At 39.1% G+C, this 19,932-nt stretch overlaps 1 long non-coding RNA gene across 1 annotated transcript; it reads left to right on the forward strand.

The window, feature by feature from the left end:
• The first annotated feature begins 64 nt into the window (after window positions 1–64).
• LOC129212586 (uncharacterized) lies at window positions 65–18,966 on the forward strand. The gene is made up of 5 exons (XR_008579218.1): window positions 65–3,162; window positions 8,717–8,859; window positions 11,145–11,299; window positions 17,096–17,199; window positions 18,743–18,966. It is a non-coding gene; the product is annotated as an uncharacterized LOC129212586 (long non-coding RNA).
• Window positions 18,967–19,932: the final 966 nt, after the last annotated feature.

The following is a 19,932-nucleotide window of genomic DNA, read 5'->3' on the forward strand; positions in this document are numbered from 1 at the left end:
TTCATCTCCATCCCAAGCATTAGGTCTGCATTTTATCGTCATATTGTTTTGAATAATCTATATGTGGATCAGAAATCAGATCACATTCTTCCCTCCCTCCTACTTGAGAGTCATAATCAATAGTTTAGAGAAGCACGGTTGCTTTTCTTTCTTAGTTATCTGAGCCTTCAAAGGAGAATGAAATAATGAAAGAATACCTGCTGTGTTGCATAAGTTGGGGGTTTGTCAGTACTTCAGATATACAGTAAGATTAAACTGTGAGTTGTGAGATGGCAGTAATAATACTTCATATTTAGTATGTGAATATATGCCAGGCTTTTGTGTGTGTGGTGTGTAACTAAGGAGATCGACTGGGTGTGGCTGCATGACGAGTGGAGGGTAGTCCGTACCGCTGTACACGATCCTAGCACTTGAGTCAGCGACAAGTGTTTCATATGTATGGCTTTCCTTAAAAAGGTTACCTACTCAAGCCGACTGCACTTACCTTTACACACATCAAGTTGGTAGGTTATTCAGCTTTTTTTTTTGCAAAGCTACCTGTAGTGCCAGATAATTCTGTAACAGTCTGAATTGAATCTCAAACTCATTGACGTGTGTGTTAGCAATTGCAATAATTTTATCAGTTACTGCAGTCACGCCAACATTTCCATTGTAGTATGAGACATTAGTTGGTGTTTAAACTAGGCATATTTGTATTGCCCGGCATTGTACAACTGTGAATGTAGTGTTGATTAAGCATTGTAGAGTAAGGAACACGTAAATTAATTTTCACACTTACCTCTCTCTGAATATTTTACTGGTTCTAAATTATCTGTCAATGTGTGTCTGAAGCATCTGTTGCTATGGTGGTTTGATACTAAATCCAGAATTAAAAGGCTGTGCAATATTGTAATAATGAGTTGCCACTTTTTGTTGTAGGGCTGCCTTCTTTGATTAATACATTTTTTTTTTTTTTTGTAAGCAAAGAGTATAGACTCTGGCACTTCAGTGTAGAAGTCAACCACCCCTTTGGGAAGGGGACTTTTCCTGATCAAATGAAGTCAGAAGTATATATCATATAATCTCTCGCATATTCAGATACTGGCCTCTTACTGAGACAAAGTATTGTATGTTTTGTGTCTTAATAGTCCCATTAAGTCCAATAAATCTTGTGATCTTTAGCAGAACAATTGCAAAATATGGGAGCTAGAAGTGAAGCTATTTATGTCAGATATTTGTGTTACGTCAGCAGGAACAAATATTATTTCTATATATTTGACTCATTCCAGAGTCCAGATAGCAGTATTAGTGATGTCACTGATTTTGTCATGTGCTATCAACAGAGGCCTATTCACTTTAAAAGTTCAATTAAATGGCTTATGTAAAGGGTGGAATCTCATTATTAATAACCCTCTATATCACAAAACCTAGTACTTGAAATTTGCTGGTTCATAGTTAGCTCTGGTGTGGTAGAGAAAGCAGGAAGTGTACAGTCTTATCGAAAGAAGAAGTTACAAAGTAACTGTGAAAATCACATTTTCAAATCACTATGGATACAGATTTTCCATAGTCAAGAATCTTTAAAAAGCTAGGATAAGAGTACTCATTCATGAATGTTAGGTTTTTAATATTTTGCAAATATTTTGCGTCCTACTCTGTCCCTACGAGCATGGCACTGAACATTGCTCTCGGCTCGTGCTGTCTCCTGGCTGGCTGGACAGGAGGACCAGTGAAGTAAGTACATCACTGTGCCCCGAGCACACGGCCACGTTCCTCCTTGGCTCTGAATGTGCCACCTATCATCTAACACTTTTAATCTTTAGAGCGCTCAGCAAGTACTACCACTGCCAGGACAAATAATACCGCTGTTGTGGCCAGATGGACAAATACATGATTTCAGCCCTGTTCAGGAAATAGATAGTAAAGTTAACTAACTTGCCAAACATGACAGAAGCATTTAGAGTCAAGAGAGTAGAGACCACAGTCAATAGATACTTGGGCACGTGCTTAAATTCCTTCCTTTGCACAGATGTTTATATTATTTGTTTAAATGTCCTGCTAAGCTTGTGCTAGAAGGCTTCACTCTTCTGATCCTTGGTGTGATGCTCCATCAGCATAGCTTGTGTTACAATACTTTATTTGGAAAAGCTCTCCTATTGCTCAGTCTTTTCCATAAGCTACACTTAAACACACAACAAATTATTAATACATACAAGCAGTTGTCATGGAGATAATATGGTCCAAGGTGGTTTTTATTTTTTAATAAGTGACACAAACTTGGCACATCCCACATGCCTTGTACAGACAATTCCTGCATAATGTTTCCTGCGTTAGGCACGGGATAGATATCTATCTTTGCTTTTTTGTGCCAGCACACTATGGAGAAACCACTGTTTCTGGCTTTCAAATGGTTGGCTTTAGGAATCTGAAAAATGTAGGACTTGTAAGAGGTGGGGTTTTTTTCAAGTCACAACATCTTAGCGAGGGGCTGCACTGCTCACTTCTGTGAAATCTCAAACACAATGTGATGGCTGAATTATGGCTAAAACCTCTGCAGGATATATTTTCTCTCCTCATCTTGGTGCATAGACTTACAGCAAAATGCAGTAACTAATCCAAAAGAAGGCAGCTGGCTAATGTAGCTGGGGAGGCTTCAGGGCCGTAATGAGGATCGTTTTCTTTGGAACAAGACTGCAATCCTATTAACTGCCTATAAATCCAGAAGGACCAAGTGCTGTACCTGCAGACTTAAGGATATTAAGCCTGAGCTCTCAGAGATGTTTTGCCCTTGCTTGTCATAACATTTCTGCTCTTTTACTGTGCCCGTGCAAAGTAGTACACAGTGCATTTCAACCAATAAGTAGGACTCTTGCCTTTATTCTGTGCCTTTTTCTTGTCTTGTCCTGGAGATCCTGGCTTAAGTGTAACTTAAGCCAGGCAGCACCTAACTGATGTAGCCATTCTGTAGCCTATTTATTTGAGTGAATGAAAGACATTCTCTGCATATTATAGCTATTGTATTTTTTTTCCAGATACTTACTCTTCAGGTAATACTACATCACAGTTACTGTCATAATGACCTTCATCTGGGCCAAGCAACTAGAGAGTTAATCTGTAGAAAGACTGCAAAAAAAGGATTGCAGTAAGAAAATGTGAGGTATTCCTCCATCGCTTTCCTGCCAGGTAAATATGTTTCCCTCATAGCACTGCCAGTATCTTGTAGTGAAGGAAACATGAGCCCAGTTGGGGGGTACCCATGACTTCTAGAAGCATGTTAATATCATATCCATGTTGTTTGGAGATGTCATAGATGTCTTATGTGACAGGACAGGTACACACAGCCTGCTGAAGATGCCTTGGCTAAGCTGCTGCCATGCCATCCAGCTTGGCATCAGCACTCAAGCTCAGTTCCAAGCAGTGCTGTGTCCTGGCTGCTGCTTAAATGCTTCCTCTGAATAGAGAAACTGGGGAGGGAAAGTTTCTTTTGAAATCTATTTGTGTATGTGCTAAAGGACAAAGCAGAACCATGATGTAGTCACTGCACAGGCACGCTTATTCTTAGATCATGATTTCGCTACACTGTGGTTAACAAGTGTATTATTAGTAATAGCTAGTTACAAATAATAACCTGACCTTATTTTTAACCTAATACTGAATCAGATTCCATTGAAATAGGTGGATTCACTGCTGTGCTTTGCTCTTCGAATATTATCATTCAGAATTTCAGTGCCTTCCATCTTAGGTATTAAAAATAGGTGGCAAGTTGGATAATTATTATTGTTCCAAATCTCGTTTGCAGCCTTACATAACAGTGTTCTCACCAAAAGCCTTATTTTAAGGGTGGAGTGGAAGAACATGCTGTAGCAACCTGAAATTATTTGTACTACTGTAGCTGGGTTATACAGAGCCTAGATAGAACAGTCTCTTCTCTTTTAAGGAAAGTTTGAGAGCCAGTTTGAAAATAAAGATATTAATGAAAATAAAAATGCATGGACTGACTCAGGTTTGGCATTATAAAGCCATGTGTCGTCAGTCCCGAGCATAAGCATCCTTGGTAATCCTATATTGCCCAAGCAGAAACTACTAGTCATGCCAACTCAATGACAGTCAAATATTTGTGAGTGTAATAATAGTAAATATATAAACATACAAAATGAAATAACAATGGTAAATTACTTGGAAAGAGAATATCCCCAGGTGGATGGAGCTACACTTGGTAAACCTGAGCTTCCTCATCAGTAACAGTGTGTGCTTAGGCAAAGTACTGTCTCCATTTTTAGTAGCTGACACTATTTACCTGTCCAGCCCTCAGCTGGGTCACCTTTCCCCACCTTTCCTCATCGTATCCATCAAACTCATGTGACTTGGGAAGGAGGAAGAATGATGGGGAAGAGGCAGTGTCAACCCTGAGAACATTAGATATCTCCCTTCAGCTGTAACAAATTCTCCTGGTGATCACAGTAACAACAAACCATGATTTGTTCTATTTGAATAATAAATGTTATTTTTTCATCTCCTATTGGTGACCCGTTAATCACCCTGGTAGATGGTAATGCCAAAACCCTTGGGATATCAGCTGGAACTGGGATCTTGCTGATAGAGTGTCTAACTTCCTCTTTGATGTATATAGCATTAGTGATAACCGCTGCATGTGTTCACTGGCAAAGTAACACCCTCCTCGTGTTAGTCCCAGAGTACCCATGTCCGCTATATTGTACTGCACATCTGTCATACAGATGCTACACACACAGAGCTGTTGGAACCCCAGGCCAACAAATCCTAAAAGTTTGCAGGCTTAAAAGCTGGGCTCGTGCTGGGCTGCCCAAGTGTATACTGAACTTGAGCTGCGTTGGCTGAATAACGAGCTGAATTTCACTCGTAGGCAGTAAGTGCATCCGAAAGCTGTCGGTCTCTGTGTGTTCAAAGACAGGAGCTAGTACTAACCTTGCCTGCCACCATGGTACACAGAGATGTACTCTCAGGGGTACATATGTAGCACAAGCATGATGTTAATTTGTACATTTCACCAGTGTGATTTTCCTCCTCAGATTACAAACTGAAAAAATCAATGAAATTATGACTGTTGTTTTCATTGGATGAATAGTTGCTCCATAATTAAATAATGATACCAGGTGTATTATCAGAGAGAACTGGTTTCAGAAAACTGTCATTAACTTGAGCAATTAGAATTTTTCAGTTCCATAACAAAGGTGTATTTATTGCAGGACTGACTGAGCGGAGAGGCGATGCAGGGTCTATTACAACAGCAGTTGATCTCAGTCGCCCAGAACGAGAGGGAGAAGCTTACCGGCTCTCTGTCATGGGATCACTGGCCCAATGCTCTCGGACACTGCACAGCAAGTTTAATTTCGATTCACATTTTGCTATCAAAACAATCTTACAAAAACCTGGTCAAGCTTCCTCAGAAGAATGTTTGTTTCAGAAACAGCAACTTCCAGGGCACCAAAGCTACAATACAAATTTGTCTCAACAGCGTAACTGTTAAACCTGCCATCCTCGTGTTGCAGCTGTTTCTAAATCAAGTCCCTCAATGCACCTTTTCGTACAGTCCTGACTACAGTTATGCTTCCCTTAAAAATGGTATCTATTAGAGTGGAAAATCATCCATATTCATTCTTCTAGTAGTCAAAAAAACTTTATTGGTACAGCTGCTACTGCTCTGATTTTTTGACAGTGTCCAACTGGAGACAGGCAAATGCACCAAAATCTATCAAGAATTACTCATGTGTAGATAATATACCAAGTGAAAGAATTTTCACAATAAAGGTGTGTACATTACAGTAGCCTTGAGATAGGGCTGACTTCTTTCAAAACAAGTTCTTCTGGTTTTATGTGACTATTTAATACACTTCTGTGTTCAAGAAAATAACTCTTGCTCTGTACTATGAAACCAGTATAGCAGGAGGCATCATGGGCTGGTGAACAGATCAGGAGACAGGAGATGTCTTTTGTATCTGTTTAAAGATTTTCAGGGTCATTTCAACTCTGACTTCCCCTTCTGTGAAGTGTTACAGCTACTATTAATTTTGCTAGTTATGTGAGCAGATTTTTTTAAACTGAAATACACTTTCTTCAAAGTGTAAGGTATCTTTAACAGAAAAGTCATAATTATTAGGTGAGCAAACTAATATATCTGTGAATGAAAAAGCTTTTGGGCAGCGTCACTGGATGCAAATACTTGCATTTTGTTCCTCTGTTTTAAATATAAATGGTTTCTAAATATCATCCAGAACAAATTTAAAAAAAAATATTGCTTTTAGAGGGGATAGACTCTAAAAATCACTGACAAAGTGTATCTATAATGTGGCTTTTCACTTACCACATTTCTGTACTCTCTTTTGCCCCGAAAGATTTGACAGTGTTCAGTGGCTTGCAGGCACAACGGTAATTTCACTTATCCTGAAAAGCAGCTGTATCTAAGATGAAGTCAGAACCACAGCACTGGACAATAAGATTTCTAGGTGAGGGAGTGACTAACCATTTCTCCACTTGAAACTACCAATACGTATTTTTAAAGTAGGGGTGCTACCAGCAAAGTACAGCTTACTGTCAAGTGAAACCATGTATGTAACAGATGCTGGCAGCCTGAGTGTAATACATACCTCTGCATCCAAATCAGTTCTAGTCCTCTTTTTTTTATGATGGGACTGTGAATTGTACTTTTTCGTTTTTGTAATTAAAGGGTGGAACAGATGGTGAGAACTTAAAGAGCTGCATCCATTACATTAATCTAGAGAATGTTTCCACATTATAATTTAATGGGATTTTACTTTGGTGAAATAAAACTATACAGTCTAGTGCTTGGGAATGTTTACTATATGAGAAGCTTCAGTGTGAAAAGATTTCACTGTGTCATGCTATGAGTCTCTGCCAAATACCAATCATATGACTAACCCAGTTAAAAAAGGGTGTTTCTTCACGCCAATATATTTCACATGCCACCCTACAGCAGACCTTTTTTTGACTATACACCTGTGGATTTTATGTAACACCAAAAGGGGACAATATAATCTGACTGCATGTGTTTAAAAGAGAGTCAACATTAACAAGCACAAGCTAGCTGGTCTGGTATTAAGAATGGTCTAACAAGAGGGGCTGGGTTTGATGTGATTTCAGAGGTAGTTTTAAGGGAGTCAATCCAAATCAAACATTGATACTGGTAAAAATCAATGAATGCTTAGCCCGTTCCTGGAATCAAGATGCTACTCTTTGGATGGCAACCAATTTCAGAATTTCAGAGAACAAACTTTCTCATTTCTGTTGAGACAGGGGTTTGAATTACTGTAGTTAAGACAGGAAAAGAAAATCCAGAAGTAGAGGCATGAATTTTATAAGCAGCAGTGGACACTGCTAGGTTTCCCTAAATCTCAGAAAATATTTATACTTCACTGTAAATATTTGAGTGAAACTTGTCTAAGCTAGATTTTGGAAATTCTGTATTTTATTACTGAAACGGTTTTTATGCATGGAAAGTTAGGACAAATGTTTCGTACGAGTGATTCTTTACTCCAGCAAGCTCCAGCTGTAGATATATAATACTCGTCTCCCACGCGGCTCCACCGTGGCTGGCAATCAATACATTGTCTTCTGCATACAAAGGCTATTCCTCTCATCATCAGACACTGGGATAGGGATGAAATCATTATGGAAAACAGTACTAGAAAGAACACAAAGACTCACAGTGGGCCCAAGTGTCTCTGCTGCAACCCTTACTCCAACTAAAATACACTACAGATTAACTTGCCTCAATGCCTACCGAATAAGAAAGTTAAAGGGACGAGCCCACATATCATGGAAAGTTTAAATTACACTTCCCTGCAGTGTAACCTGTGAAATCACTGCTACGCTGTGTGGGAATAATTGAGAGGTCACAGAGGATTATGTGGACATTTATGTTTCATTCTGGCTTAAGTGTGTTCAACTCCAGTGATATCAACAAAATTGTTTCCGTCTTCAGTAATGCTGCATTTGCTTCTAGGACTTAATGATAATACACTTATTAACTGCTCATATTTACCTCTCACTGAGATCTCAGTTTTTCAAATTTTCAGCATTCAATGACCGAAACGTCATTTCAGACATGCTGAAGCTTCTCTACCCAATGTACAGAAATGAAAAATAGGATGGTTAATAGTTTCAGAATATAACACATCCCACCTTTCTCAGAACAAGGCAGAACATTGCTTTAACGGCAACGGGTTTTGCCAGGGAACCTGATATGTGGTGCTTAAGTCTTCGCCTACCGCTGCGTGACACAAGACGTAGTGCTCCCTTTTCCCTGTTTCCCTTTGTCAGGGGAGGAAAACTTGCACTGTACTTCATCTGTAGGCTCTCAGTGGAGGAATGTCTCCTGTGCTGGCTGTTTCTCACTTCCCTATTAGCTAATCCTTCCTCCCCATAAAAAGGTAGGGACTTGCGTTTTGGAGAAACATTCACACAGTTGAAGTAAAGCCTACGGTGTTACTGAGCAGTTTCTCCTTTGGCATCGTGTGCTCTTCAAACTGCAGTAAAATGCATCCTATGAGATAAATAGCAGCTGTATTCAAGTGACTCAAGGGAAGATTCGATTTCTGAATTTTGAGAGGGTGTTTGTAGATCTGATGTAATTTTGTCTCATCACACTCTGCATAAGCTTTCTATGCAACAGAACAAAGGAAAGAATTAACAATGAGTCCAAAATACTTACACTAGAAAAATAACTATTTTGTCTCAACAGCTGGTGCAACTTTTTCTCCACTAAATCTAAAGAATGCCATTGAACAGAGGTTGAAGAAGTACAGCTTTTACTGTCAGTAACACCCCACAACCAACAAGAAAGGATATCTGTTTGCAACACTTCAAAGTAATGCTTGACCTAAGGTACACTTAGTCTAATGCAGTCTCTGAAAATCAATGTTTTCACTTGGGGAAAATACACTTCTGCAGTTGAGCAACTGTGGCATGTTTCTTAAACGCTTACCCATATATGCAATAAAATACTTGACAATAGTAATTCCTCTGCAGAAAATCATTGAAAACAAACAGATAGGAAGTGATGGCAAAGAGCAGAACTGTTTGAGCAGCGTGGTTGGTCTGACTGTGCTAGATCCTCTTGCATAGCCCATGGCTGGTGGTGCTACAATCTGGACATGCTTTCAGCTGCAGCAGTAAGTGCAACAGGTATTTCTGACTTGAGTAGTTATTGCCATATTGCTCACAAAAGCACTTTTTTTTTTTCCAGTTTTCTTCCAGCAAGGAGGTTCCGTGTTAGGATTTCCCCTTTCAATGCTGTTAGATTTGCTAACTCCGCAGAGTGGCAGGAGGCATATAGCATATAGGCAAAGAACTACTAATTTCCCAGAGACAAAGCATTTAAAAGCAGAGATTAGTTGATCATCTGGTTTTCTCTGACCACCCTTCTAATGCCTGATAGTTGTTTGTATCTGAACAAACTGAGCATGTTTCTAAAAGAATTCAAATACCCGTCTTTTATGGGGAAAGTGTCAAATTTTAATACCAATTCCAGCATAGTATGCTCTCAGTGGGCTTTGCAAAGTCAGTACCACTTCCCAGATGAGGAATCCGACGTGTTCAGCAATTAGATGATTTACCCCAAACCATCTCAGCCAGCAGCACAGTAGGGAAGGAACACGATCCAGACATCTTCTAAGCTCATGTCAGATCCAGTTGGCCATTTTAAATGGAAAATCTTATTATTTATTCTAGGAGGATTTGCAAGCTCTGCCCCCCTCTTTCACATCTCTTTTTTTTTTTTTTTTTTTTTGAGCCTCATAGATAGTTTTACTTTCTGGGATCATCAAGGTATGCTTTTACATTTCCTGAGCTGGGATGCAGTGAATGAAATCTGCTTTTCTGAGCTCTAACTCTAACCCCTAGCCCATGTAAGCTTTTTCTGGATTTGGTGACTTTAAGCCCGCAGTTCCCTACTTACCCCTAGCCCTCAAAATAAATTTTTAGATAGGATTATATGGGAAAACGCATTAGGAGAGGAAGAGATTTTAAAAATAGCCTAGCATCTAAATCTTGATGTAATCTCTTCTAATTGTCCCAGTATTTGAGTACAGGGCACAGAGACATACTAGTCTAGTGTTGGTAAGGATATCCATGTGTAGGAGATACACTTTACAAATACTTGCAAATTTATGAAGCATTCTGAAGTGTCGGTTACACCCGGGTGATGTCATTAAAGGTTAATCTACAGTAAATCTGCTTTCTTCAGAGGGCCAGCGTGGCTTTTTCACACCCACACGCGATAACCCATAAAAGCAGCTGTTACAGTTAGTATCTGTCAGCAGCGCTTTATTAATCCTGCCACAGCAGGGGCATTGCTCCTCCATAAACGGGCTGGCAGAGAGCAAAATCGAAGGGCTGCACTGTCCTGATGTTTAATACACAATGCAAAACTAAATAAGAAGGAATTAAGATGTGCCCAAATTGTCCTTATTTTGATGGTGTGACTTTCTGTTGCCATGAAATCTATTCTAAAACTGTCTTCATTTTTAAGATTTTCTATTGCAATTGCTGAATTTAAGTAGTTGCCATAAAGTAGTTACTATAAAGCCATAAAAGAAATATTTATTTAAAACTTAAACACAAAAATAAGGTTCTTTATTTAACATTGTTTATTTTTAACATTCTGGGCTTTTCATAACTTTCTTCCATGTCTTACTATCTAGCTTGGGGTGTTTGTACATTTTTTTCCCAGCAACGTCAGTCACCACCTGGAAAACGCAACAGAGGAAAGCTAATGAAAAATTTTAAATATGTGACAATAAATAGGAAAAGATATTGCGATAAGAACTGGAATTTGCTTCCTAACTCCTATGATGAACTAAGGCTTCTAGACTTTACTGCTCATAAACTCTTCCAGTTACCTTGTTGTATTAGCGTTGCTGCTCAGCAAGATTTTTCAAATACTTTACAGACACCTCGCAAAACCAGATAATGTAATAACTGAGCAGAAATTACTTTTCAAAAAAAATACAGGATGGACGAAAGCCCCACTAACACTTCCCATATAGCCCTGATACCAGTTTCTGTATAAGCCAAACTCCCACCACTTTCAGCTAAACGTGTGGAACAGCAGTTTAGCACACCTCCACTGGGTATTTTTCTAGCTCCAGCTTCTTTTACCGCCTCTGCAGGTAATTTATCCTCAGTTCACACCCAGTGAATGCCAACAATTGAGGATACCGCCTGGCCTCTTGAATCACGCTGTAGTTACTCGGCTGTTAATGTGTATCTGTTCATCTTGCTGCAGACCCATCATCAATCAGGGCTGATAACAGAAAACAGCAAGGTAACTATAAAATACCTATTAATTTTCTGTTAGTTTTTATGTTCTCTAAGTAGATTTTCCTCCCAGAAACACACTTTTGGGTGTTTTCCCTAATCTTGCATTATTATGCAGATTCCTCACATGTTATCTATCTATCTATCTATCTATCTATGTATACTAATCCCTGTAGCATGCCATTAATTCATAGTAAACTCAGTTAATTTAGACATAGATATTGGAGAAACATAATTAAAACATGACTACAGTATCATAGCTATACAATTACTTATTTATTTTTTCTTTAGATACTGAACAGGCTAAAGTCGTTGTAGGGGGTTTCAGTTTGTAAAGCCAGGGTTGCAGTTTTGTGTCCTGGGTGAAGCAGCTCCGCTTTTCCCTGTGCCCCTCTCAGTCTTCCCTTCCCTGGCCACTGTCTCACTGGTGCCACCGCATCTTCATGAGGCTGTCGTGCAGGAAAGGGATCCAAGTTCAAAATAACCATCTTTGGTCAGGTTATTTTAGTCCAGATCAAGTCCTTGACCGGGTTCACTGCACAACCCCACATGCAATTATGCCAGCACAGCGTAGGGAAAAATGTGGGACTGGAAACAAACAACATGACTTCGGGCTGCACAAGGCAGAGCTGCTGCCAAAAGAAACATTAATCAAGCTGTACTGAATATTTGTTTTGAAACAATTTTGAAGTAAAGTTTCAGAACACTTGTAGATGAAACATGTTTAGTTGCTGGGATAAAAAGCTGTAGCCAAAGCTAAATATGGCTTCTAATTATACAGGATAAACAGATACAAAATTAGACTCTATGAAGTCTAAATAGGTAATTTCACAGCGAATATTTAAATACTAGATATTTAATAATAAAAAACATTAATAAATACTTTAAAATCCTTCATGCCTGTCATCCTGCTTGCCAATCTACAGCCTGTAGCTTGTTTAGGAGTAAAGGGGTTTCCTGGGCCATGGTGGACCACTCACTCTCACATCTCCTCACATCACTGTAAAAGTACACCTAAAGTAGCTTTTGCCTAAAATGTCCCTTCTCACTTTTTCACATTAGCTTTATCTTTGTTAATGACGTGGGGCTGGAAAACCTAAGAAACAGAGGTAGTTGTGAAATGATGCCCTGTAAAAATCTGTTGTTTAAAGTCTGGCATATAAGAAAATACCTTTTGTTCAAAGTGTACGTCATGTTTTTCACCTGGCAACTGTTTTCCCTTTAAATGATAGAACCTTAAAACCTGAACTAAAAATAATCCTGTTGGCTGTTCCAGTTCAGGAAATTTCTATGAGCCAAGCTTTGTTGTTTTTTCACTGAGTTATTCCAAGTGTAAGTCAGCTCAGCAATTGCTGACTCCACAATCATTAATGGTTTTGTACAATCTTCATTTACTTTCATTTTTGGAAGCTATGACAAAACATCAGCTGGAACACTCAGTCCAGCGTTTTCTTAACATACCTGGAATAAAACAGCAGATGATCACCTGCAAGAGAAATATTCTGTAATATTGCACAGACCCCCAAAAGAATGTCCCATATTCCCTACCTGGAAGATCCTTTTACAAGTGAAAAAGTTTTTGATGCTGGTGTTTAAAACCACCTGTAAAATACAACCACCATTAGACAGGAAAAGTAGGAAAGTATCAACATGAGAAGTCTCTGAGGTTTGATCCTGCATGCATTTTGCCCCCTGTGCTTACTGTAGCTACAGGCGTGTAGTCTCTAGTTCAGCAGCATGGTTAAACCTACAGTCCTGTCATCCTGCTATAAAAGCAGGTTAAGTGTGTGCTTGAATCCAGTCCACTTGTAGTTGAATATGTGCTCAGTTGTTCTGCTAAATACAGATGGAACACTGAATTGAGGTCCAATCTAAAATATCAAAATACAAGACAGCGGATTAAAATCCTGCAAACTTTGTTCTGTTTAATTTTGGAAATACTCCTCTGCAAAATCAACATTCAGTTTTCCACTGCAATGATTCTGATTTGATGAAGACACAGCCAATCCAACATCAGTGTGTTGTAATTACAGTGACAATTTTATGCAGCAATAAATATTTTAAGAAAAGCAGTTCTCACCTTCCCAAATCCTGGACCATTCTGACAAGCATTAAAAACAGCACTTCTCATCTTTTAGTAGCTCTACATCTTTGTTAATCCCTCTGTGCTTCAAAGGAGAATTTAATTTTGTTTCTTGTAAGAATTTCAGCTCTGATAAGAATCTGATAGCAAAAAGTAAAATGATCTTTTAAGTTATACTAAAGAATATTTTATCTTAAAATTATATGCCAGTATCTAAACTAAATTTGTTGTTTAACAACTCTGAGAGGCGAATACCTCATGAGTAGTTCCAAGGATGATGCCAATTGTACGTGTTAAAAATGGAGCTTGTCAGCAAAGGACACAACTGATAGTTTCAAGTCCTGTGCAACAAAAAATACCAACACTACATCTGCCTAAAAGGCACCTGTACATACAGCACTCATGTCTACAGTTACCCTGGGATTTCCCTGTAGCGTTTTTATATCCTTGTTAGAAGTGGGTACAGTGCTGACATCTCTCCTGATGGAAGAAATCCCGTGGATTTCCAAAGGCTCCACAGCCACACCTGCTGGCTGGTGGGCTCAGCACAACACAGATGAAGCAAATAGTAATTTTTAGAGAAATCACTCCAAAACAATGTTTAGTACTGTATCCCACCATGATACCCTCAGTATGTCATAAGAAAAAACGTTAAACGTTTTTCACAGGTATTATAAAAAGTGCTGTATGGAGGTTCTTGTAAAAACCTCTTTGTGGCCATGCCGAGCATTCCGACGAGTTAAAAACTAGAAATTGCATTTCCTAAGCTGCCATAACCTGTCGGCCTTTATTAACACATGAAAAGGTGATTGCATGCTATCAGCTATTTTGTTGGTGGAGTTTGCTTTGCTCAGCCTCTGTCTGGGTGGCAGCAAACTGGTTTTTCTTCCCTGTTCAGTGTGTGATTTCTCCTCACTCTGCAAAGGGCCAGATCTGGTGCTTTTACATGATAAAATGTATGCCTCTTGAGGAGCAGGCTCAGCACAGTGAAGACTTGGCCAGTGTCTCTGAATCTGCCCTTGTTTGTGTAGGAGAACATATAATTAACACATAATTAATTTTGTGAGAGGCTTTACAGAACTTTAGGGAAGTACAGGCTTTTGGAGACCTTTCGGAACACAGTCAGGCCCCTGTGAATGTCTCTGCTTTGCTGCACACACACACACAAACCGAGGGCAGTTTGCAATCTAGAGGAGTGATTAGTTTACCAGTGTACACATAGTGATGAATTTATATCTGTTCATATCATTAGATTATTCATAATTTCACATCATTAGGTTATTAAGAATCTTTTAATCTCATGCTGTTTGGTGTCTGTTCTCTACTTAAACTGCCTCACAATTTTTTTGTCATTGCACCTACTTCAGTAACATCTAGGATGTCTGGATCTTATTCTAGTGCTGTGTAACCTAGTTCACGGTTTTTGGCTCATCTTTCTGAATTGGTACAGTGGGTGGGTGGAAGGTGAGTTATTATTTTAGCTCCCAGTTCTAGGGTAGGTAAGGGCCCCAGAGTTTTATCTAAATTATACTGGAGAAAATATTCCCTTCAGGAGCACTCTGCTGGTGGAGGACTGTCCCAAAATACTCCTCTAATTTGTAGATAGGGGTTATGAATGGACTACCAGCATAGCTGTGGTGACTATACATCAACTCGGGGCTTTTTCACCTCCCGTGCTGCCCCTGTCTCTCTATCACCGATGATCTGTCCCTATATCTTTACTTCCAAATTGCATTTACGTGTGCTGCCCTACCTTTTATGTTTCTGTGGATGTGATTCACATGCACAGAGCCTGAAGTTCTTGCAGTCATGCAGCTTTTGAGCATGGAATAGGAAACAAGAGACAGGTACCGTAGGATCATCAACTTACATCTTCTGGCCAGCCAGGAAAATGCAGCATCTCTGACTGCGGATTCTTCCTCCAACACATAACACCTTCTCTGAGCATTTCAGAAGATACAATGGGTTTGCAGCCCAGCGCAGGTGGATTCAGGCTCCCTGCCAGCGGTGTTTCCAGAGCTGACGTTGCCGTGTCCGCTCGGTATCTCCATTCATACGTTCCTCTCTGCATACCTGAAGGGTATCACCCAACTTAAAGACTGCCTGCTTGGAGCTTCTTAAATTAAAGGGCACAGGTGAGAAAGGTAGGATCCCTATCCAAATAAACAGAGACATTCTTCCATAAGTGGTTTAAACATCTGATTTAAGAGTTTAATTATTGCCTAAGTGGGGTGATTATCTGAGCATCTTTGCTTCTCTACATTGGCTGTTCGGATGAAAAACAGACTCTTCTAACCTAAGCAAATAAATCAGATGTCTGAAATAGATGGGTTCATACCCCTGCTATATCATGTCCTCATTCAGAAAGAACATCCTCCGTCCCTCCATTTCCATTTCACTTCCAGCTCCCACAGCTGGATGACAGTGGCCACTTCCGAAGTGGGTCACTGGCTAATGTTCCTTCATGCTGTCTCTGTGTAATTCCTCTTAAACATGGGAAACCTAAAAGAAACCCAAATAAACACACCAAGACAAAATAAAATAAATCCTCCTGGAAGCTCTCTAAATGTTTATGAAATTATTTTGAAGGGCTGCAAAGACTTCTGAGGAATCAAAGTAGCCTAATGGATAAACTGCTTTCCCTTTCTTCTCTCCTACACTTCAAAGCTCCACTTCATTTTAAGTATTAAACATAGTTTTCATAACTTAACACCTTTTGAAAAATGTATCCGTAACACAAAGTCAGCCCATCATCAACAAAATCAATGACTATGGAGATTTAAACACATTTCCCACTACAACTCTCAGAGATTTGGAAGGGCATAACAGAACCAGAAAGGGAAGGAGTAAACCCTTTCCAACGCTGTAATTCAGCCGTGGGAGGAAAGCTTGGCCACTGGTCTTTCCTTTTCCCCGTCCCCCTCGAATGAATGAGATCCTTCATTTCCCTGAAGCAACTGCATTTTCTATTGCCAGAGAAAGAATGAGTCAGAAAAGCCTGCCGCTGGTGAAAGCTTCACTGGTCTTTAATCAACAGAGGGCTTCATCATTTTTTGTTCGAGTTTTCGTGGTGTTAATGGGTTATTAGAAATGCTTGGTATCACCACGAGCATTCTGGATTTGTAAAAGAGCTTTTTGCTTGCCATTTATTTTAAGACTTAATGAACAAGCTCTCTTTGTGGAAGAAGACATTTTAGGTATGCTCTTAAAAATGAAATAGAGCAAGCTAGTAAAAAAGAAAATGCATCTCAATTAGATTATTCTTCCTCCATCTGCTCTCTCAGATCTTTTTATGACAGGAAATTGTCTATTGGATTTTTGATTTTGCTTAATGGAAATGGCAAAACCTAAATCCATTCCATTCCCACTGACATCAAGGGAAACAAGATTCGATGTCTGAACAGAAGCATTTTTTTTAAAAAACCATTAGTGTGTGCAACTGCATCTCAGTGAATATAGTAATTATAACATCAGTGAATTTACATTAACTTAAATACTTCTGAAACTGTGGACTGGCTCCTTGGCCTTTCCAAAACTCCCAACTTCTCTAATTAGCAATCTCTGATGTGCCACATTCTTCATGTGTGGACATCCCAATTAAACCCACTGAACTCCTCGTACGAGTTAGGGTGGCAGACTGTAACTGCATGGGGTTTGTAATAGAAAATAGCATCTCCAGTAAGGCAGTGGGCTGAGGAAACCTTTTCCTTGCATTTGTAGGATGCTGGACTTCAGGAAGTATCATCCCTGAAAAACCTGTCTCTTTATCAAATACTCTGAGGAGGAGGTGCCCGACTGCTTGACAAAAAGGACATTCTGAACAGGTAGTAAATCAGCTTGTTAAAACAGATATAAAGATTGTATACCATAGCCTTATTCTAGTATCCCCATGGGGATGGCTGAAATATACTAAAAATCTCTCATCTGCTATCTTCAAAACCAAAATGAATCCAACTATGCAACACTGCTGTACTCCTCTCTGTGCTTCCTCTCTCAGAGAAGAAGGCAATATAAAAGCAGATCCTTCCCACTGACTCATTCTGCACTATAAACTATATTTGAGGTTTGAGAATAAAGGAATTATCCTGGCTTGTTAAAAAGCTATTTACCTCCATGTTTATAGTTTAACATTACCAGAATAACTGCTGCAGTGCACTGTTATTGTTATTACTAAGAATAATAGTAATCAATATCTAACAGCATGAGTGAGAGCATACAGACAGGAATTATCACTCCTCCCCGCAATTCCAAACCTCCTCTACGGAATTTCATAATAGTAGGTTGACAATAGCAGAATTTTATAAAATACAGAACAAAATCTTTAGTGGGAACTAATTATACACTTGGAAAACCCCTAACACTTCCAAGTTACCCTGTCGTTAACCACGTGTGCTACATTTCCGAAGTTCCACATCTTTCTTTCTGGATTTTTACAGTATCTTCTCTTGCACTGCTCCTTAGGGCTCTTCAGACAACCCTTGTCACGGATTGTCACAACACTGCTGGACATTTTTGATATGGATAGTATGGAAAATCATCTGCAGGGCAAACGGGCAGAGGTTAACTACAAGTAACATAGATCATCTTCTAGAGAATTTAAAAAAAAATAATAATCTGGTTTATACAGTAGCAGTACTGTATTTAAAGCTTAAGCTTGCACTGCTTTCACTGACTCTGGACCCACAGCATAACGGTATCTCTGACCCACAACAACAACAACAAAACCCTAAATCAGTTTAATAAGAAATGGGTTCTGATTGTTTTAATAAAAGGCAGTTCTCAAGGCATGAAAGCATGGACTGAAAAAACCCACTCCTGCTACTTCAGAATTGACTCTGCGAGGCACACAGTGCCCTCGTTTCCCAAAGTCATCAATGTCCCGTTACTACTACAATTAGCAACTGCTTAATGTAGGTGGTGAGTGAAGGAGAGCAGGATTGCTGCACAGTACAGCACAGATTTCCGCACAGTACCTCACCCAATGGCAGGGCAAACCAAACGTGGTTGAAAGAGATGAGACAGCACGAGGTGGGAGTCAGGAAGGAAAAGCAGGTACTGCAACGGCAGGGAGGACAGTTGGCAAGGCAGTAACACAATGGGCTGGATAAAGTACTGAGTATTTTTAGCTTTTCACAATTTCAGAGATGGGTCCAAGTACGCTGCAGTGGTACTACTACCATCCAATCCGATCAGCTAGTCTGATGTCTCTAGTTTCAGTCCTGCAGATCATTTCAAACCAATTGGAAGTCTTAAACTACTATTATGAATCAAAACCTTTTTCTCAATAAAGAATTATCACAAAACACTACAAAAAATAAGTGATGTGATCTGAAAGTGATAACATTTTATTTATGTTTAATGTTTCAGGTGAGTTCTTACATCATTGTTGTGAAGGTACTTGATTGCTTGGACTAACTGGAAAAGGTATTTTTAAGCCTTTTGTTATCCAATCCATGGCAATAATGCTCATCTAGAATTGTATGACTGATAAATTCAAACACCAAGTCTTTTTCTCTGCCTAAATACATGAATCAGGTTGACAATATTCTTACGATGAAATCGTTGTTGGTAAAAGAAGAAAAACACTTTCTACCATGGCTTTCCATTTCAATGCATATAGACTTCCTCTTTGAAAGTCTGATAACAAGAACTATCATTTGCTTAATTAAAGATTGACATTATTTTTAAAATACACCAAAAGTCTTTGTTTCTGCCCCATCAGCCTTCCTCCAGTATTCCAACGTATTTGCCAAGTTATTTTTCACAGTGCATCTCCAGGCTCTGAACTAATACTGCTAAGCCAGGAATACAGCAAAGAAATGAGCAGCTCTTCTCACTAGCTTAAAAATATCCTCTTGAATGCATTCTGTTTATACTAATAAATCATAGATAACTCACATATTAAACGAATCACATTAAAAGCATGTACCATTTCATATTGAGGTCCATTTACCATTTAATTTTTACATTACTATCTGCTGATATTTTGAAGCAGCTTTAGCTTAAAACCAAAGCGAGTTTTAACTCAGTACAAAAATATGTGTCCTTTTAATTACCATAATTTTCTTTTTTTTTTTTTTTTAATTGAGGGCTACACTCTCTGTGGTACCACATCTCCTAACGACCCAGGACATCAGTCTGCATTTAGATGTAAGGCCTTAGAACACACTAACTTTGAGAGGAGTTGAGGGACCCATATGGCAAAATGTGCCATTATGTCTCATTAAAAATTGATAAGAAGTAAATTTTTAAAACAGCCAGTTGCTGCAAAGAGTGCAAGTGGGCTGAATATACAGCATAAAAGTAAGAATCCAAATTTAAAACCTTGTAATCTGACTACAAGTTGCTGTTCCCATACTTTGCAGAAGTTCAATTAAATCAGAGTGAGCTCATGTTGGAGCTGGTATCTCTGGCTAGGAGAAAATCCAACACAACCTACATCCAGACTAAAATTCTTGCGGCACCTCCATAGACATAGGACTAAACCTAAATATTACCACTGAGCTTTTAGTTCCATAACAATGCTGAAATATCTTTGCGAGGAAATATTTGTAGAT

Source organism: Grus americana, chromosome 14, assembly GCF_028858705.1.
Source record: "Grus americana isolate bGruAme1 chromosome 14, bGruAme1.mat, whole genome shotgun sequence".
Classification (NCBI taxonomy): Eukaryota; Metazoa; Chordata; class Aves; order Gruiformes; family Gruidae; genus Grus; species Grus americana.